The sequence below is a fragment of the Macaca nemestrina genome, chromosome Y, assembly GCF_043159975.1.
Source record: "Macaca nemestrina isolate mMacNem1 chromosome Y, mMacNem.hap1, whole genome shotgun sequence".
Classification (NCBI taxonomy): Eukaryota; Metazoa; Chordata; class Mammalia; order Primates; family Cercopithecidae; genus Macaca; species Macaca nemestrina.
Window position 1 is genome coordinate 4,871,836 of NC_092146.1, and position 25,546 is coordinate 4,897,381.

Below are 25,546 nucleotides of genomic sequence, written 5' to 3' on the forward strand. Positions count from 1 at the left end.
TTTTTTTTTTTTTTTTTTTTTTTTAATGTTTCCCAACTCATTTTATGAAGCTAGTATTACTCTAATAACAAAACCAGATAAAAACATCAAAATACAAAAAACTACAGACCAATATCCATTATGAATATAGATACAAAATGCCTTAATAAAATACTAGCAGACTAAATTCAGTAACAAATAAAAAACAAATAAAAAAGTATATACAACGTGACCAACTGAGATTTATCCTAATTGTTCTCTACAGAACTTATCCCAATACAGCATACTATGTATTTATTATTTTTTTTTCAGTTTTATTTTATTTAATTAATTTATTTATTTTTTATTATTATTATACTGTAAGTTCTAGGGTACATGTGCATAACGGGCAGGTTTGTTACATATGTATACTTGTGCCATGTTGCTGTGCTGCACCCATCAACTCGTCAGCACCCATCAACTCGTCATTTACATCAGGTATAACTCCCAATGCAATCCCTCCCCTCTCCCCTGTCCCCATGATAGGCCCCGGTGTGTGATGTTCCCCTTCCTGAGTCCAAGTGATCTCATTGTTCAGTTCCCACCTATGAGTGAGAACATGCCGCGTTTGGTTTTCTGTTCTTGTGATAGTTTGCTAAGAATGATGGTTTCCAGCTGCATCCATGTCCCTACAAAGGACACAAACTCATCCTTTTTGATGGCTGCATAGTATTCCATGGTGTATATGAGCCACATTTTCTTAATCCAATCTGTCACTGATGGACATCTGGGTTGATTCCAAGTCTTTGCTATTGTGAATAGTGCCGCAATAAACATACGTGAGCATGTGTCTTTATAGCACCATGATTTATAATCCTTTGGGTATATACCCAGTAATGAGATTGCTGGGTCATATGGTACATCTAGTTCTAGATCCTTGAGGAATCGCCATACTGTTTTCCATAATGGTTGAACTAGTTTACAATCCCACCAACAGTGTAAAAGTGTTCCTATTTCTCCACATCCTCTCCAGCACCTATTGTTTCCTGACTTTTTAATGATCGCCATTCTAACTGGTGTGAGATGGTATCTCATTGTGGTTTTGATTTGCATTTCTCTGACGGCCAGTGATGATGAGCATTTTTTCATGTGTCTGTTGGCTGTATGAATGTCTTCTTTTGAGAAATGTCTGTTCATATCCTTTGCCCACTTTTTGATGGGGTTGTTTGTTTTTTTCTTGTAAATTTGTTTGAGTTCTTTGTATGTTCTGGATATTAGCCCTTTGTCAGATGAGTAGATTGCAAAAATGTTCTCCCATTCTGGAGGTTGCCTGTTCACTCTGATGGTAGTTTCTTTTGCTGTGCAGAAGCTCTTTAGTTTAGTTAGATCCCATTTGTCAACTTTGGCTTTTGCTGCCATTGCTTTTGGTGTTTTAGACATGAAGTCTTTGCCCATACCTATGTCCTGAATGGTACTACCTAGGTTTTCTTCTAGGATTTTTATGGTATTAGGTCTAACATTTAAGTCTCTAATCCATCTTGAATTAATTTTCATATAAAGAGTAAGGAAAGGATCCCGTTTCAGCTTTCTACTTATGGCTAGCCAATTTTCCCAGCACCATTTATTAAATAGGGAATCCTTTCCCCATTTCTTGTTTCTCTCAGGTTTGTCAAAAATCAGATGGCTGTAGATGTGTGGTATTATTTCTGAGGACTCTGCTCTGTTCCATTGGTCTATATCTCTGTTTTGGTACCAGTACCATGCTGTTTTGGTTACTGTAGCCTTGTAGTATAGTTTGAAGTCAGGTAGCGTGATGCCTCCAGCTTTGTTCTTTTAACTTAGGATTGTCTTGGCAATGAGGGGTCTTTTTTGGTTCCATATGAACTTTAAAGCAGTTTTTTCCAATTCTGTGAAGAAACTCATTGGTAGCTTGATGGGGATGGCATTGAATCTATAAATAACGTTGGGCAGTATGGCCATTTTCACGATATTGATTCTTCCTATCCATGAGCATGGTATGTTCTTCCATTTGTTTGTGTCCTCTTCTATTTCACTGAGCAGTGGCTTGTAGTTCTCCTTGAAGAGGTCCTTTACATTCCTTGTAAGTTGGATTCCTAGGTATTTTATTCTCTTTGAAGCAATTGTGAATGGAAGTTCATTCATGATTTGGCTCTCTGTTTGTCTGTTACTGGTGTGTATACGAATGCTTGTGATTTTTGCACATTAATTTTGTATCCTGAGACTTTGCTGAAGTTGCTTATCAGCTTAAGGAGATTTTGGGCTGAGACAATGGGATTTTGTAAATATACAATCATGTCATCTGCAAACAGGGACAATTTAACTTCTTCTTTTCCTAACTGAATACCCTTGATTTCTTTCTCTTGCCTGATTGCCCTAGCCAGAACTTCCAACACTATATTGAATAGGAGTGGTGAGAGAGGGCATCCCTGTCTTGTGCCAGTTTTCAAAGGGAATTTTTCCAGTTTTTGCCCATTCAGTATGATATTGGCTGTGAGTTTGTCATAAATAGCTCTTATTATTTTGAGATATGTTCCATCAATACCGAATTTATTGAGCGTTTTTAGCACGAAGGGCTGTTGAATTTTGTCAAAAGCCTTTTCTGCGTCTATTGAGATAATCATGTGGTTCTTGTCTTTGGTTCTGTTTATATGCTGGATTATGTTTATTGATTTGCAAATGTTGAACCAGTCTTGCATCCCAGGGTTGAAGCCCACTTGATCATGGTGGATAAGCTTTTTGATGTGCTGCTGAATCCGGTTTGCCAGTGTTTTATTGAGGATTTTTGCATCGATGTTCATCAGGGATATTGGTCTAAAATTCTCTTTTTTTGTTGTGTCTCTGCCAGGCTTTGGTATCAGGATTATGTTGGCCTCATAAAATGAGTTAGGGGGAATTCCCTCTTTTTCTATTGACTGGAATAGTTTCAGAAGGAATGGTACCAGCTCCTCCTTGTACCTCTGGTAGAATTCAGCTGTGAATCCATCTGGTCCTGGACTTTTTTTGGTTGGTAGGCTATTAATTATTGCCTCAATTTCAGAGCCTGCTATTGGTTTATTCAGGGATTCAACTTCTTCCTGGTTTAGTCTTGGAAGAGTGTAAGTGTCCAGGAAATTATCCATTTCTTCTAGATTTTCTAGTTTATTTGTGTAGAGGTGTTTATAGTATTCTCTGATGGTAGTTTGTATTTCTGTGGGGTCGGTGGTGATATCCCCTTTATCATTTTTTATTGCATCTATTTGATTCTTCTCTCCTTTCTTCTTTATTAGTCTTGCTAGTGATGTATCATTTTTGTTGATCTTTTCAAAAAAAAAACCCACCTCCTGGATTCACTGATTTTTTTGGAGGGTTTTTGTGTCTTTATCTCCTTCAGTTCTGCTCTGATCTTAGTTATTTCTTGCCTTCTGCTAGCTTTTGAATGTGTTTGCTCTTGCTTCTCTAGTTCTTTTAATTGTGATGTTAGAGTGTCAATTTTAGATCTTTCCTGCTTTCTCTTGTGGGCATTCAGTGCTATAAATTTCCCTCTACACACTGCTTTAAATGTGTCCCAGAGATTCTAGTATGTTGTATCTTTGTTCTCATTGGTTTCAAAGAAAATCTTTATTTCTGCCTTCATTTCATTATGTACCCAGTAGTCATTCAGGAGCAGGTTGTTCAGTTTCCATGTAGTTGAGTGGTTTTGATTGAGTTTCTTAGTCCTGAGTTCTAGTTTGATTGCTCTGTGCTCTGAGAGACAGTTTGTTACAATTTCTGTTCTTGTACATTTGCTGAGGAGTGCTTTACTTCCAATTATGTGGTCCATTTTGGAATAAGTGCGATGTGGTGCTGAGAAGAATGTATATTCTGTTGATTTGGGGTGGAGAGTTCTATAGATGTCTTTTCGGTCTGCTTGCTACAGAGATGAGTTCAATTCCTGGATATCCTTGTTAACTTTCTGTCTCGTTGATCTGTCTAATGTTGACAGTGGAGTGTTGAAGTCTCCCATTATTATTGTATGGGAGTCTAAGTCTCTTTGTAAGTCTCTAAGGACTTGTTTTATGAATCTGGGTGCTCCTGTATTGGGTGCATATATATTTAGGATAGTTAGCTCTTCCTGTTGAATTGATCCTTTTACCATTATGTAATGGCCTTCTTTGTCGCTTTTGATCTTTGATGGTTTAAAGTCTGTTTTATCAGAGACTAGTATTGCAACCCCTGCTTTTTTTTGTTCTCCATTTGCTTGGTAAATCTTCCTCCATCCCTTTATTTTGAGCCTATGTATGTCTCTGCGTGTGAGATGGGTCTCTTGAATACGGCAGACTGATGGGTCTTGACTCTTTATCCAGTTTGCCAGTCTGTGTCTTTTAATTGGAGCATTTAGTCCATTTACATTTAAGGTTCATATTGTTATGTGTGAACTTGATCCTGCCATTATGATATTAACTGGTCATTTTGCTCATTAGTTGATGCAGTTTCTTCCTAGCCTAAATGGTCTTTACATTTTGGCATGTTTTTGCAATGGCTGGTACCGGTTGTTCCTTTCCATGTTTAGTGCTTCCTTCAGGGTCTCTTGTAAGGCAGGCCTAGTGGTGACAAAATCTCTAAGCATTTGCTTATCTGTAAAAGATTTTATTTCTCCTTCACTTATGAAACTTAGTTTGGCTGGATATGAAATTCTGGGTTTAAAATTCTTTTCTTTAAGAATGTTGAATATTGGCCCCCACTCTCTTCTGGCTTGCAGAGTTTCTGCCGAGACATCTGCTGTTAGTCTGATGGGCTTCCCTTTGTGTGTAACCCGACCTTTCTCTCTGGCTGCCCTTAAGATTTTTTCCTTCATTTCAACTTTGGTGAATCTGGCAATCATGTGTCTTGGAGTTGCTCTTCTCGAGGAGTATCTTTGTGGCGTTCTCTGTATTTCCTGGATTTGAATGTTGGCCTGCCCTACTAGGTTGGGGAAGTTCTCCTGGATGATATCCTGAAGAGTGTTTTCCAACTTCGTTCCATTTTCCCCCTCACTTTCAGGCACCCCAATCAGACGTAGATTTGGTCTTTTTACATAATCCCATACTTCTTGCAGGCTTTGTTCATTTCTTTTTGTTCTTTTTTCTTTTGGTTTCTCTTCTCGCTTCATTTCGTTCATTTGATCCTCAATCACTGATACTCTTTCTTCCAGTTGATCAAGTCGGTTACTGAAGCTTGTGCATTTGTCACGTATTTCTCGTGTCATGGTTTTCATCTCTTTCATTTCGTTTATGACCTTCTCTGCATTAATTACTCTAGCCATCAATTCCTCCAACTTTTTTTCAAGATTTTTAGTTTCTTTGCGCTGGGTACGTAATTCCTTCTTTAGCTCTGAGAAGTTTGATGGACTGAAGCCTTCTTCTCTCATCTGGTCAAAGTCATTCTCCGTCAAGCTTTGATCCATTGCTGGCGATGAGCTGCGCTCCTTTGCCGGGGGAGATGCGCTCTTATTTTTTTTTTTTTTTTTTTTTTGAGAAGGAGTCTCGCTCTGTCGCCCAGGCTGGAGTGTAGTGGCCGGATCTCAGCTCACTGCAAGCTCCGCCTCCCGGGTTTGGGCCATTCTCCTGTCTCAGCCTCCTGAGTAGCTGGGACTACAGGCGCCCACCACCTCGTCCGGCTAGTTTTTTGTATTTTTTAGTAGAGACGGGGTTTCACCGTGTTAGCCAGGATGGTCTCGATCTCCTGACCTAGTGATCCACCCGTCTCGGCCTCCCAAAGTGCTGGGATTACAGGCTTGAGCCACCGCGCCCGGCCTGCGCTCTTATTTTTTGAATTTCCAGCTTTCCTGCCATGCTTTTTCCCCATCTTTGTGGTTTTATCTACTTCTGGTCTTTGATGATGATGGTGACGTACTGATGGGGTTTTGGTGTAGGTGTCCTTCCTGTTTGATAGTTTTCCTTCTAACAGTCAGGACCCTCAGCTGTAGGTCTGTTGGAGATTGCTTGAGGTCCACTCCAGAGCCTGTTTGCCTGGGTGTCAGCAGCAGAGGCAGCAGAAGATAGAATATTGCTGAACAGCGAGTGTACCTGTCTGATTCTTGCTTTGGAGGCTTCCTCTCCGGGGTGTACTCCAGCCTGTGAGGTGTGTGGTGTCAGACTGCCCTTAGTGGGGGATGTCTCCCAGTTAGGCTACTCAGGGGGCAGGGACCCACTTGAGCAGGCAGTCTGTCCCTTCTCAGATCTCAATCTCTGTGTTGGGAGATCCACTGCTCTCTTCAAAGCTGTCAGACAGAGTCGTTTGCGTCTGCAGAGGTTTCTGCTGCTTTTGTTGTTGTTTACTGTGCCCTGTCCCCAGAGGTGGAGTCTACAGAGACAGGCAGGTTTCCTTGAGCTGCTGTGAGCTCCACCCAGTTCGAGCTTCCCAGTGGCTTTGTTTACCTACTTAAGCCTCAGCAATGGCGGGCGCCCCTCCCCCAGCCTGGCTGGTGCCTAGCCACGAGATCGCAGACTGCTGTGCTAGCAATGAGGGAGGCTCCGTGGACGTGGGACCCTCCCGGCCAGGTGTGGGATATAATCTCCTGGTGTGCCTGTTCGCTTAAAGTGCAGTATTGGGGTGGGAGTTACCCAATTTTCCAGGTGTTGTGTGTCTCAGTTCCCCTGGCTAGGAAAAGGGATTCCCTTTCCCCTCGCGCTTCCCAGGTGAGGCGATGCCTTGCCCTGCTTCAGCTCTCGCTGGTGGGGCTGCAGCAGCTGACCAGCACCAATTGTCCAGCACTCCCTAGTGAGATGAACCCAGTACCTCAGTTAAAAATGCAGAAATCACCGGTCTTCTGTGTCGCTCGCGCTGGGAGTTGGAGACTGGAGCTGTTCCTATTCGGCCATCTTGCTCCCATGCTTCTTTACAGTGTCAGGAAATCAGTTAGTTGGTTCTTGTAAGCATTAAAAACAAAAATATAATTAGTGCAATGATAAATAAAATAGAGAGTAAAAAATCCACAGAGAAAATAAATGAAATATTTCTTCAAAAAGTTTTTAAAAGTTGAAAAATCATTATCTGGATTGTCTAAGAAAAAAGAAGAGAAAACTCAAATGAAAACAGGACATTACTACCAATTTTATAGAAAGAAAAGATTATAAAACAATGCTATACACAATTATATCCACACAAATTGGGTAACCCAGAAGAAATGGACAAATTCCTAGAAACACACATGTTACCAAGAATAATTCCTAAAGAAATAGAAACTCTGAATATACCTAAAATTAGTAAGGAGATTGAGTCAATAAACAAAAGCACATGCATATGTGCATACATGGCCACAAGTTTGGGAACAAAGGGCTTCACTGACAAATTCTACCAAATATTTAAATAATATTAACATCAATCTTTTTGAAATGCTTCCAAAAATTAAAAAAGGAAGACTTTCAAATTCACATTATGAGGTAATGTTACCCTTATACTAAGTCCAGACCAAGATACTATGAGAAAACTACAAGCCAATATTTGTGGTAAGGATTGTTGCAGAAACCCTCAAGAAAATGTTGGCAAATCACATTTACTATCACATTAAATCCCAGCACAAACAACTCGGTTTTATTCTTGGAATAGAAGGATGGTTCAATATACCAAAAATTAGTAGAGTGAAAAGAAAAAATTATTCCTTTGTGATTGTTTCAGTTGATGCAGAAAAATGATTTTAGAGAATTCAGCACCCTTTCAGGACTAAAACATACTATAAATTTGGAACAAAAGAGAACTGTCTCAACATAATGAAGGTCATATATACAAATCCTATAACTAACATTATTCTCAATAATGAAAGACTGAAACCTTTTCTTCTAGGATAAACAATGAGATAAGGAATTCTGCTTTTGTCACTTCTATTCAACATAATATGCGTACTGGAATTTCTAGCTAGAGCAATTAGTCAAGAAAAGGAAATTGTCATTCAAGTAAGAAATGAAGAAGTAAGTAAAACTCTTTTTTCATAAACAACATAATCTTAAGGTAGAAATCCCTGTATAAAGATTCCACTCCCTAAAATGTCAGAACTAAACAATTTATCAAATTTACAGAATACAGAGTTAGTATACACAATTAGTTTCTTTTGGGTGTGGTGGCTCATGCCTGTAATCTCAGTACTTTGGGAGGCAGAGGTGGGTGGATGGCTTGAGTTCAGCAATTCAAGACCATCCTAAGTGATATGGCTTGGCTTTGTGTCTCCCCCCAAATTTCATCTCAATTTGTAATCCTCACGTATCAAGAGAGGGAGGTGATTGGATCATTGGGGTGGTTTCTCCCATGCTGCTTTTGTGATAGTGAGTTCTCAAAAGATCTGATGCTTTTTATAAGTATCTGACATTTCCTGTTTGCATATATCTCTTCTGCCACCATATGAAAAAGGTCCTTGCTTCCCCTTTGCCTTCTGCCATGATTGTAAGTTTACTGAGGCCTCCCCAGCCATGTGGAACTGAGTCAATTAAACCTTTTTGCTTAATAAATTACCCTATCTCGGATGTTCTTTATAGCAATATGAAAATGGACTAAATTTTCATACTGGGCCAAATGACAAAATACCATCTCTACAAACAACACAAAAAATTAGTTGGATGTGGTGATATGTGCCTGTGGTCCCAACTACCTGGAAGTCTGAGCTGAGAGGATCATTTGAGCCCAGGAGGCAGAGGCTGCAATGAGCCAAGATATAGCCACTGCACTGCAGCCTCGGTGACACAGCAAGACTCTGTCTCCAAAAAATAAATAAATAAAAGATGTAATAAATAATGTTTTTGTATACTAACAATGAACAGTCTGAGTAAGAAAATTTTAAAAACCAGTGCCAGTTTAGCCAACAGGTAAATGAGAACTTGCTAAACATCACTAATCATCAGAGAAATACAAATGAAAACCACAATGATATATTAACCCCTACCTGTTAGAATGCCTATCATTAAAAAGAAAAATTGATAATGCTAACTAGAATGTGAAGAAAAGACAACCCTTGCACACTGTTGGTGTGAATGTAAGTTAGTAGAGCCATTATGGAAGACAGCATGGGAGTTCCTCAAAAACCTAAAATTGAACTACTGTGTAGTCCAACAGTCCCACTACTAGATATATACCGAAAAGAAACAACTCCAGTACATCACAGAGGTATCTTCACTCTTAATATTCATTGCAGCATTATTCTTAATAACCAAGATTTAGAAACCTAAGTATCAGTAGATAAATATATAAAGAAAATGTGATTTATGAATACAATGGAATACAGTATAACAGTTTCTCAGAATGGTAAACATTAAGTTATGATATGATCCAATAATTTTGTTTCCAAGCATACACACAAAATCATTGAAATCAGGGGCTTAAACAGATATTTGTGCATGTATGTTCATAGCACAATTAACAACAGCCAAAAGATGGAAACCTAAATGCCCATCAATAGATGAGTCAAAGAAATACGGTCTATCCATCCAATGGAATATTGTTAGCCTTTTTTTTTTTTTTTTTTTTTGAGACAGAGTCTTGCTCTGTCGCCCAGGCTGGGGTGCAGTGGCCGGATCTCAGCTCACTGCAAGCTCCACCTCCCGGGTTTAGACCATTCTCCTGCCTCAGCCTCCCAAGTAGCTGGGACTACAGGCGCCCGCCACCTCGCCCGGCTAGTTTTTTGTATTTTTTTTTTTTTTTTAGTAGAGATGGGGTTTCACCGTGTTAGCCAGGATGGTCTCAATCTCCTGACCTCGTGATCCGCCCGTCTCGGCCTCCTAAAGTGCTGGGATTACAGGCTTGAGCCACCGCGCCCGGCCATTGTTAGCCTTTAAAAAACTTCTGAAACATGCTGCAACATGGACAAACCTTCGGATATTATGCTCTGTAAAATAGGCCAGCATGCAAAGAAACATATTATGTGATTCCATTTATATGATGTTCCTAGAGTAGTCAAATACATAGAAGCATGTTGTTATCAAAGGTTAGGATGGGTGAGAAGTAATGGGGAGTTACTATATACATGAGTAGTTTTATATGGAAACATAAAACATTCTGGAGATGGACTAGTGAAGGCTGTACAATAGTTTGAAGTTAAGCCACTGAATGATACATTATAAAATGGTTTACAATAACAAATTTTATATGTATTTTACCGCAATGAAAATTACACAAGATGATATGAGAAAGTACAATAAGGGAGTCTTACCGAGATGGGAAGTAGGTTAGAAATGGCTTTTCTAGGGACGTGGAATATTAGTTAAAAAAGGGTTGTGAAATAGTGAAACAGGAAAGGCTCCCATTTCCCCACTGCAGGGCATGTGCTGGGGGTGTGGCTCACTTCTTCAGTACCCACTGTTCTGCTCAAACCGCCAGGGGAGCATACAGACGGGCAGGTTGTGGGTCTCTGACCTGTTGGCAGTGTTTGGGGGTGAATGTTTACAGCTCCTGAAGTCCCAGTGGGTGTGTGTTATAGGGTGCTCTTTTAGTTTGCCTTCTACAGGCGGCGTGTAATCAGCTCAATTAGACTCTGTACCTTGTTGCAATGACAGAGGGCTTTCTGTATCCTGGAGTTTCTTGCCTTGGTGTATTGGAAGAATTGGATCACATGGGGGCTTGGAGAATGAGTGCAAGGTTTTATTGCGTGGAGGTAGCTCTCAGCAGATAGGGGAGCCAGAAAGGAAATGGTTTTCTCCTGTCAGGCAGGTAGGGGTCCTGGGATCTTCTCCCACTGACCCAGCCAAATTGTGCATTGTTCTGCTTGTCCATGGCTGCCAGCCTGCCAGTACCTGTTGGCATGCTCTTCTGCCAGTGTGCTCTGGGCAAGAGCCACTGGTGTCTGTTTCTGCTGATGTGTTTCTCATGATTTCCAGCTCCTTCTGCCTCCATATTGCTACTGTGTCCGGTATTTGTAGGCCCAGGATGGGGGCATGACAGGCCAGGGTGGTCTTGGAAAATGCAATATTTAGGCGGGAAGGCAGAAGTGCCTGTCCTCACCTCGTTCTGTGAGGGTGGAGCCTTATCCAGGCCCATACCCTCCTCTATCCAGCACTTCTCTTCCCCTCTTCTGCATCATTTAAAGGAACCATGCTCTTATCAATCAATTCGGTTGATAAACTAATATTGAACAAGGCGTTCATGCAGACAACATGGTCACAACTGAGGACACAAAAAGCTTGTTTCTCAGTAACTGAAAGAACATTGCTCTTGAGGGCTACAATGAAGATAAGTGAGCACAAAATGAGGCTTGGCAGGTCAGTTAGGATAAATAACATAATTTTTAGTTTACTATTTTTAAGGGGAAGATATGAAGCAATTGCAAGGGCTTGTTAAGAAAAAAGTTTGATGGAATTTGTGTGTTTTGGCAGGACTCTGTGGTCAGCTGGGAGGAGCAGAGATGAAAGCTAAAGGGATCAGTTTGGTGGGGGGATAATGAAATAGGTCTTAAATTGATGGTGGTGATGGGGGCACAACTCTGAAAATGCTTAGAACCATTGAATTGTGCACTTGAATGGTCAAATTATATAGTATGTAAGTTATATCTTGCTAACTGCTTTTTTAAAATTAAAAAAAATCCCAAACAAAATAAATCACTGAAAAGAAATATAATACAAATTATTAGATTGTCCTTTGTGGTACATATTAGTTAATGATGCTTGTGTTCAGTTCTGTATGTGTGTGTGTTCCTGTCAGAGAGAGAGAGATACATGGAGGAGAAGGAAAGGAAAGAGAGAGAAAGAGAAACTGTCTGTGATGTAAAATGTCTCTTTGACTGTGAGTCGGAGTCATGCTTGTCAAAACTTCATTCCCCAACTTCTTTCTTATTACATTTTCTGTACTGCTCTCATTACATTTTCTTTTCCTGCCCAGCTTTAACTTCTCATCAATCGCTTAAGTTTATTTTTAAATTCTCCCCTTCTTGTTCCGTGAAGACGATTGTGTGTCCTTCACACACAATCCTGAATCTGCTCTAAGAGCCTGTTTTTAATGTTTTCATTTGGCTTCCAAGTGACAACAAATAAATGATATACTTTCTACCACTCAACTTATCAATTGTTTTTCATAAGCCCCTAATAGTTGTGCAATATAATCTTCATAACATTTATGGGCTACACTTTTGTCACTTGCACAGTGGGAGAATTGATGGCCCTAACATAGGGGTTTACTGTAACAGTTAAAACAAATATGTACAACCTGTAAATTAAAAATTTTCCACTTATCATAGCTTTTATTTGAGCAACAACATCTTGTTTCTCCTCATCATAATTTCTTCCTTTACTTGACCTCTTTGTAGCTTTTGACAACACTAACCTTCTAAATTCTTCTCTCCCATCACATTTTTGGCTTTTCTCTGATTTCTCTGATTATTATTATTCTGTTGAATTCTCTGAGTGGATTTTCTACTGGTTCACCTAATTCATTAATTCTCTCCATATCTTCAACCACCACCTCAACTTGCTGATTCTTCAGCCTCTATCTGTAGCCCAGACATCTTGATGAATCTGAACTTCTATATTCTGTAACACATCAGATATTTTTCCTTGGCCTTCCATGGGAACTTTGAAAATAGCATCCTGCCATGAATGTTTTCCTTCTCTCTTGCTTCATTTCCAATCTTAATTAAGACACCACAGCTCAGAGGGTTACCCAAAGATAAAAAATTTATCATTGATTCTTCTCTTTCACTGGTCATATTCAATTGGTTAGCCACTCTCTTTTTCTGTACCACTACTTGGTGCACATTCTTTCTTACTTTCTCTGGACTTTAGCAATCACACTTAGCTCCCTGACTTCAGTCTCTGCCTTCTCCAACTCATCCTCTAATTTAGAAAATGTTTGTAAAACAGATCTCATTATTTTATAGCCCAGATTGAAATTCCTTTTTTTTTTTTTTAGCTGTCAGAATGATTTTATTGAAATTTTTTAGTACAATGTTAGAGGATCTTAAAATCTTATATTTTAAACCAATACAAGCACTGCAAATGATATATTCCTGAATCTAGTTGATATAGTATCTAAAAAGAAAAGTGATCATATGAATATCTAAGAGTTGACTAACGTAATTTAAGTTGGAGGCTAAACAACTTTGGTATATTCATATTTCTCTAGCTCCTGTTTTTGGCCAGGTAAGTGCCAAGTCCACCCCCATTCAGTAGAATTGGACAGGACCAATGTATTTGGTGGTCTCACTTAAGTTTCCACGCCAGGAGCAGCAAGAAATGTACAACTTCTGGGATTAAGTTGCTCCCAAGACAGTCTTCATCACCTTTGTGAACTGGAAAAACCAAATAGTCAAGGTCTGAATTTCCATTGTGTGTGGCTAAGTCCAGTCTCATTGGTTCATAAAAGTATTCTGAAGGACATTAAAATACAAAGGTGGGGCTAAATAATGATAGAAACCATCAGTTCTGAATTCAGAGAATGACAATGCAGGTTCCTATATCCATTTTAAAAATCTGAGATCATTATTTTAAAACTAGCTCTATACATTCTTAGGCTTTAAATTTAATGTTAGCTGGAATGATTACCTGTAAAGGTCAATTGGCTTTAGGCCTTGGCGATTGCTCAATATAATTTTGGAATTTTAGGATGCAGCATTTCAGGTAAGTGACAGTTGTGTTTTAGAAGAGGTAATTTAAAAAATGATCCAGAACTACACTGCTCTGATATGTCTGACGTATACCCCCCAAAATGTGTCAGTGTCCATATTAAGCTAAATAAAATTTGGTCCAAATTAAGCACAATAACCAAGATGGTTTATATGAAACTGAGTTATCAAAAAAAAAAGAAAAATTCAAAATTCATGGTATGATAATTATACATTTTCCAAGGTTCACTCCAAAGTAAAAGGCTAATTAATTCTATACAGGGTTTTACCCAAATGTCCATAGGCATTATCATATATATTTACACAGAAGGCTTTAATCTGAAGTCACCTTTGGCAACCTCGAAATATATAAACTATGACTTCCACAATGAAATTATATACTTGAAAGTTGTCGCCTCAAAGTATTGAAAGAACAAAGGAAGAGATCACCTGTACCCGTTAAAAATCAAAATGACAAAAACATTTCTCATTTAAGACAGTTCACATAAAGACCAAATAACTACCACCATTTCCCCAAAAACTGGAAAGAAATGATCTTGAGCTTTAGAACGGGAAACAATAAATCTTAGCACATACAAAGATCGGATGCTTTTGCCAGTGATTAACCTATCATTGCTGAGTACCTACAGCTAAACATCCAGAAAACAAAAACAAGTCAGAAGTCAGAGTAGGCTTGCTGGGCACTTCCCATTCTGGATTTATAGCGGGGCATGGCTGAACAGGTAGGACACGGATTCCCCATTGTGTGCCCTTCGGATTGCTTCGGCCAAGATCATGGAAATGTCAGTGACCTGAATCTTGGTGCAGTGTTTCATTTTGTCCTCTTGCGGAATTGTGTTTGTGACGACCACAACCTCAAAGGCAGCATTATTTATTCTGGAAATAGCTGGTCCAGACAAGATCCCATGGATAAGGACAGCATACACTTTGGTGGCTCCAGCTGACAGCAGCTTGTCCGCGGCATGGCAGACGGTGCCGCATGTGTCAGCCATGTCATCCACGAGGATGGCCACGCGGCCCTTCATGTCGCCCACCAGGACCATCCGGTCCACTTCATTCGCCTTCTTCCTCTCTTTGCAGATCAAAGCAAATTCCACATTCAACCTGTCTGCAATTGACCTGACCCTTTTGGCTCCCCCTGCGTCAGGTGAAACAATGATACAGTTCTTCCACTCGGCAGTGTTTTCCCGAATCCACTGCAGGACTGCGGGCTCCGCATACAAATTATCCACAGGAATATCAAAGAATCCCTGTATCTGAGAGGCATGCAGGTCCATGGTGATGATGTGATCCGCTCCGGCCACCGACAGCATATTGGCCACAAGTTTTGCAGAAATTGGGGCATGACTCTTGTCCTTTTAGTCTTGTCGGGCATATGGGAAACACGGGATCACGGCAGTCACCCTGGATGATGACGCGATCTTGCAGGCATTGATCATGATAAGGAGCTCCATCTGGTTGTCGTTCATTTCCGCGCAGCGCTCTGCATGATGTAGACATCTTCCCCTCTCACACTTTCACCAGTCTCCACGCTGGTCTCCTGGTTGCTGAACTTGGTGACCACCTTGCCCAGCTCCAGGCCCAGACGGTCGGCCACGCGCTGGGACAGGTCCTGATGCGAGCTGCCGCTGAACAGCGCGATGTTGGGCATGGTAGGGCGCGGGACTCCGAGGGGCGCGCGGTGGCGGAGATGGTGGCGGAGGCGACAGCGACAGCGACGCGGGGGGCTGCTGCTGCTCCAGATTGAAATTCTTGACTGTCTCTTCATCTTCTGTAAAATTATCTCTAGACATATTGTGGCTTAAACTCTAGTAGTTTCCTATACCTCCTCCCACTGTTTATACAGTGAGAATGTATTCTGGGTATGTGACCATGAAGTGAGTTGTAGGATGCAATGAGCAGAAGGAACATAGGCACCAAGACAACTGCTGCTGCCAGGAATACTTCCTAACGTCAAGCCCCATTAGGAAGATTGAACAAATTGTAGAGAACCTAAAACATCCCTGTAAGTAGAGAGAAAATATATTAAGCAATTAACCAGATTATTTAACATGCCATTAGTTACTTTACTTTCTTCCTTTCTTGTTTAATGGTACAAAAGACTAGGTAGGTGTGTACTGCTAGCATCTTCTTCCTGCTGCTCAAGTTTGCATTTCGTGTAAATTCCCTGTGAATAAATATTTTACTACCTACCCACTATAGTTCTCTGCCTCCTTCTTTGGTCTGAGCTTGCACTCTATTAATGGCAGCTCAAGGAGTTACCCAAACTAGACATCAGAAATTTATCACTGATTCTTCTGTCTCACTGGTCATGTTCAGTGTTCAGCTAAGTGAAATATTTATGGAGGGCAATTCTTGGTTCTAGCATGAAGTTTTGTTGGGAAAACTGGTGATCCAATCAGTAGTCAATTTATGAAATGGGCTTGGGGAATGAAGGATCCCTGGGGAAAATCTTGGGTTAGCTGACCTAGTCAATAGAGTGACCAATGAGTCCCATGTTTGAGGCACATGGGCATCTACATGACTACAGGATATTCTAAAAATGCCCCGCGATTCATAACTCTGTTGGAGGAACTAAAAATGGGTCATGGCTGTAAGGAAGAGATAAAAATGACGACGCATATGTCTAGGAGGCCTCTGTCATGAGAAGTGCCACGGGAAACAGATACGTAGTTAGCTGCAGAGGCAAAAGTAAGAAAACTGGTGTAGGAATTGAAATCAGAAAAGAATATGTAAATGTCCACTATTCTGCTGGCCACCAAGCTAGCCAGTAAGTTTTCAGATCAGGATAAGAAGTCAGAAATTTTCGGCCTGGCATGGTGGCTGGCGCCTGTAATCCCAGCTCTTTGGGAGGCCAAGGCAGGTGGATTGCGAAGTCAGGAGTTTGAGACCAGCCTGACCAACATGTTGAAATCCCGTCTCTACTAAAAATACAAAAATTAGCCAGGTGTTGTGGTGCATGCCTATAGTCTTGGCTATTCAGGAGGCTGAGGCTATTCGCTTAAACCCAGGACAAGGTGGAGGCTGCAGTGAGCTGAGATGGCACCACTGCACTCCAGCCTGGACAACAGAGCAAGGCTCCATCTCAAACAAACACACACACAAACAAACAAAAAAAGAAATCAGAACCGTTGGTATGTATATACATTAAGACACAGGACAGAAAGCTCCCCAAGGTGAAAATGTGTGCCATCGTGTCACATACAGATTGGGATGGAAAGACCTAGAACTCATTGGAAATTGAGGATGATAATGAGACTGATGTGACACTGGAAGATGAGATGGAGAAAGATAGAATGGAGGAGGCCCAATGCGTATTCAGCATAAGCTGAATATTGAGTAGGGACATGCTAGAGGCCAGTTGCCTATGCTGGAGCATATGCCATCTGAACTAGTGGAGATTACTGCTGAGTTTCAGCAGGAACCTGGGGAGACCATTTCTGCATGGCCGCTGAAGTTATGGGATAGGGATGTACATGGTATGTAACTTTCTGGATAAGAAGCAGAAAAGGTAATAAAACTACCCATATTGTCTATGACAACACTTGGGACAGACTTAGTAGCATCTTGGGCGCCCATGTCAGGGGATTAGGTTATTAGCTCCTGTTGGAAAGTATAGCCCAATAAGGAGGACTTGCCAGGAGGGATACCCCAGTGGAAATATATAGAGGAAGTACAGCAGATCCCAGGGGAACTAGGAATTTCCTACAGAAGCGATCATAAAACTTATGAAGCCTTGCAGACTGGGAGCTGCAACTAGGAAGCTGCTAACTTCCTCCCTTTGAAGGATTGTGACTAGAAGGCAATATAGATTGCCAGACAGTCACAAGGAAATACAAGAGAACATTCTGGTGTAGTAAAAGCTGGGGATGGCATGACTGGTTCAAAGCAACTTTAGTAACCCTGGATGGCCTGATACAGATGCCAGATGGCTTGTGGATAATGAAAATGGATTACAGAAAAATTTTAAAGTGATGCCTTTCATACATGTTCTTTGTCAGATATTTCTTTGCTACAACACTTAGAATATTACCTAAGAACTTAGAGTACTGGATTTTGCTGATTACTTTTTTTAATATTGCCTAACGACAAGCTCAGAGGATCAGTTTGCTTTCACATGGGAAGGACAGCAGCAGACCTTTAAGGTGTTACTGCAAGAATGCACATACAGCCCTATAATCTACAAGATGGTGGCCTGCAACTGAATTCTGTTTTCATCCCCCTAAACATATTTAGGACTGTTGACCAGATGGTAGGAGACCCCAAAATTTGCTTTAACTCGTGAGTAATATAAGAAATCATCTAGATGGCTTAACACACTCTCAGTGCTTTTTTTCCTCTTTTTCCTTTTTTTTTTTTTTTTTGATAGAAAAATTCTTTAAGCAAAACAAATCTACACGTTGAACTTATAGCTTAACTAGAATAAATCTAAGTTAAACTGTATAGAGACCAAAGAGATAATGACTGTTATATATGCAGGCTTTCTCAAAGCAGGGATTCCTAGTTCCACGTAAGACCTCTTAAAAGTGAAAATTCAATTCTGTAGATGAAAACGTTATCCTAGCGGGTTAACCATACAATGTCATACACAGACGCTGCTTTTAAGCCATTTTTTTCCATATTCATATAGTTTCAAAACATGAGAAGTATTTTACTTATGGGAAAGTGCCAAATTGCCTGATATACAAAGTATCTTAGAAATGCTAAATTTTTGTAACATTGGCTTCACTCTGATTTAGTCCATACACATCAATGTACAGACTGTCAAAGTACTATCTTAGAACAATTAATGTTTGCATTTTTGGAATCTAGAAATGAAAATAAAACATCTAATATAGCCATGTTTTCAAATAGGTAAGTTTCCTTATATAGCATTTATTTATTGTATAAGCAATATAGGTTTTTTCTTTCAATTAAGTCCTATTTAGTGACTTCCTAAAGACATTGTTAACAGCATAGAAACTTGAGGCATTTCTCTTTATTTTTGTGTGTGTGTGAGACGGAGTCTCGCTCTGCCGCCCAGGCTGGAGTGCAGTGGCCGGATCTCAGCTCACTGCAAGCTCCGCCTCCTGGGTTCAAGCCATTCTCCCGCCTCAGCCTCCCGAGTAGCTGGGACTACAGGCGCCCGCCACCACGCCCGGCTAATTTTTTGTATTTTTTAGTAGAGACGGAGTTTCACCGTGTTAGCCAGGATGGTCTCGATCTCCTGACCTCGTGATCCGCCCGCCTCGGCCTCCCAAAGTGCTGAGATTACAGGCGTGAGCCACCGCGCCCGGCCGGTATTTCTCAAAAATAAACTTATTTAGTTTTCAGTTTTAGTTACTAGTGCCTGCCTGTGAAAAGGACCTTAAATGATTTAACCCTAAAGCCACATTCATTCCTGTATGTACGCAGTCTGTTATCTGCAGAGAAGTAATAAGACTTCATTCCTTTTTCATTTCTTTTCGTAGTATAAAATACTAGTCAGATGTGCATTGTAAGTGGAGAGATGTACCTTGTGTTGCCACTACCCATGATTGCCTCATATATAATTTATCCTTAATGAGTCTTTGACTAAATACCAACCTGGAGTGGTCTGCTCTTTAGTCTGATTTTGCTTTCTACTTATGAAGATGTATCACCTAGTAACTGATCAAAGTAATAAGTTTGAGAAATAAGGCATCCCTGGGGAGAAATTCCAGATTGCTTGACCTAGGCTATGTGATGACCTCATGATCTGCCTGCCTTGGCCTTCCAAAGTGCTGAGATAACAGGTGTGAGCCACCGAGCTCGGCCAGAAGTGCAGTATTCTTTATGTGTGTCAAATGCTGCAGTTAAACAAACAAAAAACTACCACAAAAAAGTTATGTATTTAAATCTTTAAGGTTCTGCTTTCATGTTGACTGTACTATCATGTACATGCTATAAAAAAATAGTTGAGGAAAGACATATTAGAAGAACTACCAGCATCCTGTCCCCACAAAAATACAACTAGAAACAATTCAAATCCAAGAAAATTATCTTGTTTTTATCAAAATTTTGGAAAGAAGCAAAGATAATTCCTAGGCTTACAAAATTGGAAGAAGCTGTGACTGGTAACAGAAAGAGTTATTTCATACTGCATCACTCCTACCCAAGGCCATAATACCAAGCACAGAGAATTTCCCTTGACCCACAATTGCCAACTTTGGGGGAAGGAAGTAGAGGTGAAAATTCAGTCTTTCCACTGATCTGGGAATCTTCAAAAAAAGGCCACTTTGAGTTCATTCCAGGGGAACCACTTAGAATGCAAGGGGGCTCAACTGCCTGGGATAAACTGAGGACAAAGAGTAGGACACTAATTATAGTAACTGGCAAGTAAATCTTAGTGGCTTCTCTGTTCTCAGAGCAGAAATGACACATATTAAAGAGGCGGCTTGCAGATAGGGTCCATGGAGAGCTGCGTGGTCAAAAGTGCATGGCTGATGCTTAAAACCATCTAAGGCCTATGGACTCATGTTGGCTGCTTTTGTTATATGCCTTTCTCTTCTATGCTGCAAGGTACAGTTTCATCTCACTGGATTCAAAGGTTAGAATGGGCATGGATCCACGGCATGCAAAAAGACCTCGGTATTAATGTTTTACTGGTTAAACTCAGTCATATGGTACTGGGGAGGAACACAGCCTTACAGTCTGCCATGGGATGGTAGCTCATGAGTTAATTCTGTTTTCTTTTTTACCTGGCATTGTGTGGTCACCTTACATAGATGACATCATGTTAGTTCCTCCTAAAGACCACTCTGATTTTGGAGATCAAACATTTCTGGTCATGAGAATTATGAGAATTAGTGGTGAGTGTCTACAAAATGCAGGGACAAGGCACTTGCACAAAGAAGTGGGTTTAGAATTAAGTCTTTGGTGAGGTACCTGGGTTTCAGGAAATCTGAAACCAACAGCACTTGTTCTGCTCAAATATGTCTTTCCTGTACTAAAAGAGCGAAGGAGTAAAAACGTAGAGAGTTTCAGAAATCTTGCCAGTTTTCACTTTCTACCTGGAAAAAATGTCTTTACCCAGGTACTGCTCTTTGCTGTTTATGTCCTAAACTAACTGTCTCTTGAAGCTAGTGCTAACACTGCATTTCTGAATAATGATTCACCAGTAGAGTAAGTTTAAAGATGTCCTGGCTATGTGTTTGTTATGGAAAACAGGAAACAGCCAGTGATTTCTATGGAGCATATTCTCAAAACAGTCTCTAATATACACAATAATAAAACCTTTCTTCTTTTGCATATGGAAGGTTGCAATTGTCCATTTTCATATTACTATAATTTTTAGAATATGTAGCACATCTATATGGTTCAAATATCAAAGTAAAATGAGAAGCATATTAGAGAAAGAATCAAATAGATAAAACAAATAGTGATAAAGGGCATATCACCACCAATCCCACAGAAATACAAATGACCATCAGAGAATACTGTAATCACCTCTATACAAATAAACTAGAAAATCTAGAAGAAAGGAATAAATTCCTGGATACATACACTCTCCCAAGGCTAAACCACGAATAAGTTGAATTCCTGAATAGACGAAAAACAAGTTCTGAAATTGAGGCAGAAATAAATAGCCTACTATCCAAAGGAAGTTTGGGACCAGACAGATTCATCACCAAATTCTACCAGACGTATAACGATGAGCTGGTACCATTCCTTCTGAAACGATTCCAAACAACAGAAAAAGAGAGAATCGTTCGTAACACATTTTATGAGGCCAGCATCATCATGATGCCAAAATCTGGCAGAGACACAACAAAAGAAAAGAAAATTTCAGGCCAATATCTCTGATGAACATTGATGTGAAAATTGTCACTAAAATACTGGCAAACTGGATCCAGTAGCACATAAAAAACTTACCCACCATGATCAAGTCAACTTCATCCCTGGGATGCAAGACTGGTTCAACATATGCAAATCAATTAACGAAATCCATCACATAAACAGAAACAATGACAAAAACCATGTGATTATCTCAATGGAGGCAGAAAAGGCCTTCGACAAAATTCAACAGCCCTTCATGCTAAACACTGAATAAAAACTAGGCATTTGTGGAATGTATCTTAAAATAATAAGAGCTATTTATGACAAACCCACAGCCAATATCATACTGAATGGGCGAAAACTGGAAGCAATCCCTTTGAAAACTGGCAGAAGACAAGGATGCCCTCTCTCACCACTCCTATTCAACACAGTGTTGGAAGTTCTGGCTAGGGCAATCAGGCAAGAGAAAGAAATCAAGGGTATTCAGTTAGGAAGAGAGGAAGTCAAATTGTCTCTGTTTGCAGATGACATGTTTGTATATTTAGAAAACCCCATCTCTCAGCCCAAAATCTCTTTAAGCTGATAAGCAACTTCAGCAACGTCTCAGGATACAAAATCAATGTGCAAAAATCACAAGCATTCCTATACACCAGTAACAGAGAAACAGGGAGCCAGATCATGAGTGAACTCCCATTCACAATTCCTACAAAGAAAATAAAATACCTAGGAATCCAACTTACAAGGGATGTGATGAATCTTTTCATGGAGAAACACAAACCAATACTCAAGGAAATAAGAGAGGACACAAACAAATGGAAAAACATTCCATCCTCTAGCATAGGAAGAATCAATATCATGAAAATGGTCATACTGCCCAAAGTAATTTATAGATTCAATGCTATCTCAATCAAGCTATCAATGACATTCTTCACAGAACTGGAAAAAACTACTTTAACATTCATGTGGAACAAAAAAAGAGATGGTATAGCCACGATAGTGCTCAGCAAAAAGACCAAAGTTGGAGGCATCATGCTACCTGACTTCAAACTATACAAAAGTCTTCAGTAACCAAAACAGTACGGTACTAGTACCAAAACAGGTATATAGACCAATGGAACAGAACAGAGGCCTTAGAAATAATTCTACACATGTACAACCATCTGATCTTTGACAAACATGACAAAAGCAATGGAGAAAGGATTCCCTATTTAATAAATGGTATTGGGAAAACTGGCTAGCCCTAGGCAGAAAGCTGAAACTGGATCCCTTCCTTGCAACTTATATAAAAATTAACTCAACATGGATTAAAGACTTAAACATAAGATCTATGAAACCTGGAAGAAAACCTAGGTAATACCATTTAGGACATAGGCATGGGCTAAGACTTCATAACTAAAACACCAAAAGCAATTGCAGTAGAAGTCAGAATTGACAAATGGGATTTGATTAAACTAAAGAGCTTATGCACAGCAAAAGAAACTATCATCAGAGTGAACAAGCAACCTACGGAATGGGAGAAAATTTTTCCTATCTATCCATCTGACAAAGGGCTAATATCCAGAATCTACTAAGAACTGAAACAAACTTACAAGAGAAAAAAAAAAACCAACCATAACATGGGCAAAGTATATAAACAGAGACTTCTTAAAAGAAGACATTTATACAGCCAAAAAACATATTTAAGAAAGCTTCTCATCACTGGTCATTAGGTAAATGCAAATCAAAACCACAATGAGATATCATCTGAGATACCATCTCATGCCAGTTAGAATGGCAGTCATTAAGAAGTCGCAAAACAACAGATGCTGGAGAGGATGTGGAGAAATAGGAATGCTTTTACACTGGGTGTGGGAGTGTAAATTAGTTTAACCATTGTGGGAAGACAGTGTAGTAATTCCTCAAGGATTCTGTCTCCTTGAACTTGGGGATTCTCTGTAAAGAGGCCCTTGGGTTTCACCATCCAAACACAAGCAGGTCATTCCCAAAGACAAAGGAATATCAGCACACTGACTTAGACCCTCAGGAAGTTACAAGGCACCATCTTTAAATCCCACATTCTTATGGCAGCACTGTTAAAATAATCAGTAATTTTTCATTCCACATAAACATTCACTGATAAGCCTGAGACTTAAAGAAAATGCCAGGAAGTCAAAATAGTGAAAACTACATTGTACTTTGTCAATGTAAATAACAGAAAGTTCCTTCAAAACAGATGTTTCTTTGGAAACAGAGCATTGGAAAAGGAACATACATGCCATAATAAACTATATGCATATTTAGGGAGGTAAAGGAAGACAAAGGTTACTAAAGGGAAACACGAGGATGATGACATAACTGTTTTGAAACAATTATCTTTGGCTACAAACATGAATAACAAAAACTCCGACAGCAGTTTGCAAGGTTGTAGTTTTTGCAGCCTTTTGTGACAGTTTTTGTTATCAGGTCTACAAGCATGTCAATGGTCCCTGTTTGCCAGGATTTTCTTAACATTAGTGACTACTATTTCATTCTCACAACTTTCATAAATTGTAGCCTCATTTGTGTCTACGATAAACCTTCATTTCTGTACAGAAATTGAGTTATCGCTCAGCATTCCTCAGGCTGCACTTGTAACCACAACTCCTGTAGCACTAGATCCTGACCATTTGCCTCCCTGTTGTTCCTATCAGTAGGATCTCTGATGTTAGAATCACAGGCTTCTGTTTAAGAATTGCTTCAGCAGATCCTGAATTGCAGTGAAACAGCTGATGCCAGCAGTTTGAAGACTCCTACAGAGGAACCCAATCAGCAGGAGAATACAGCTTCTTTATGGCCCCGTCTCATTACTTCATCCTGCACTCTTCAATCAATCAGTGATCTCCATACTTTGGCCTACTCCAAAACCATTAAAACACCCAGCCCCAGACTCCTTGGAGAGATGGATTTAAGGTTTCTTCTTATCTTCTCATTTGGCAGCCCCATGATTAAACCTCTTTCTCTGCTGCAACCCGGTGTCTTGGAACAGTGACATGCCACACACGGGGCAATGGACCTATTATGGTTACAGGAAAACCATGACTTGCAGAAATGTGGCAAAAGTTTATAAACCATTTAGAAACAGCAAAAGGAACTTGTGGCCCCATCACTGGCAGAATATTCTATCAACCATGTCCTTCCAAGTTGATCTGGCAACAGAACATCCATACCCCAATATATAGACACTGGAGGCAGTTAGAAGTGTGGAATGCAGAAGCAAAGGTGAAACCAAGCCAAGTGGTCGCACCATTCCTAAGCAGAAGTGTAGCAGCTGCTGCCAGCTTGGCTTGCCACTGTCTCATGGATTTTGCCAATAAGGAGGTGAGCAGCCAAGACAGAGTCTAACAGCATCTGACAGATTCTAACAGATTTAAAGAGGCAGAAAAAGCATAGTCAGTATGGTTCCAACTGCCAAGGCTCAAGTCCCACTTGATAATACCAAACCAGGGGAGCCAAGTGTCAGACCCCATGAATCAGGGTGGCCCCTCTGCTGAGAACCTTCCTCTAACTTACTGCCAGGCAGCTTTATAGAGACACGGAGAAGCCTGAAGCTGTATTCTAAAGGGGCTGATGTAGAAGGGCCTATATTCCACTGAGAGTAGAGAGATAGATGGAGGAGAAATGGCCAAGAGCCTATCTTCCTCAGCTGGGGTTGAGGAAATGCCTCTTAGCAGCTCTTTATCAGGTGAGTTCCTCTGGCTCTGGAAGAAATCACAGGGTATCCCACCATGACATGGGCCAGAATGTGGTCAAACTTTACCTGTGTGGCCCATTTATTGCCAGGCGTGGTGGAACCTTTTCACCTACAAACAATTGATAAGTGCCAGGGGAGGAAATCTGTGCCTCAAAAACCCATGCTACACAGCATGGGTCCCCTTTGATCCAGCAGGAGCTCTGTCAACAGTAGCCCAACAAGGAACTTGTGAAGCCAGCCTTAGGTGTGGGAAGGTTTAAGATCACATGGTGTTGTATGCTAATGAAATTATGGAGCACAAGTCATTATGGAATGCTGGCTGTCTCTCTTGGCTACTCATTTAGGACTGTTAATCATACCCAGGACAATAGGATAAAATCATCCAAGTTTGTTTTCTGTGCCCTCTGTTTTCTGTTCTGTGATCCTGTGTGCAAGATGGCAGAATAGCCCACGTTTGTCTCTTTCCCTGCTCTGTAGTCTTGCATCTGTTTCACTGTTTGTCCATTAAACACCAAGTCCCATAAGAAGTAGGCCCAAAACCTCATGAGAAT

At 40.3% G+C, this 25,546-nt stretch overlaps 1 protein-coding gene and 1 pseudogene across 17 annotated transcripts in view; one reads left to right on the forward strand and one right to left on the reverse strand.

Moving 5' to 3' along the window:
* The window catches only part of LOC139360963 (thymosin beta-4-like), a 226,246-nt gene that overhangs the window by 13,875 nt on the left and 186,825 nt on the right, over positions 1-25,546 (forward strand). The window lies entirely within an intron of this gene.
* On the reverse strand, positions 14,021-15,234 carry LOC105477523 (ribose-phosphate pyrophosphokinase 2 pseudogene; annotated as a pseudogene).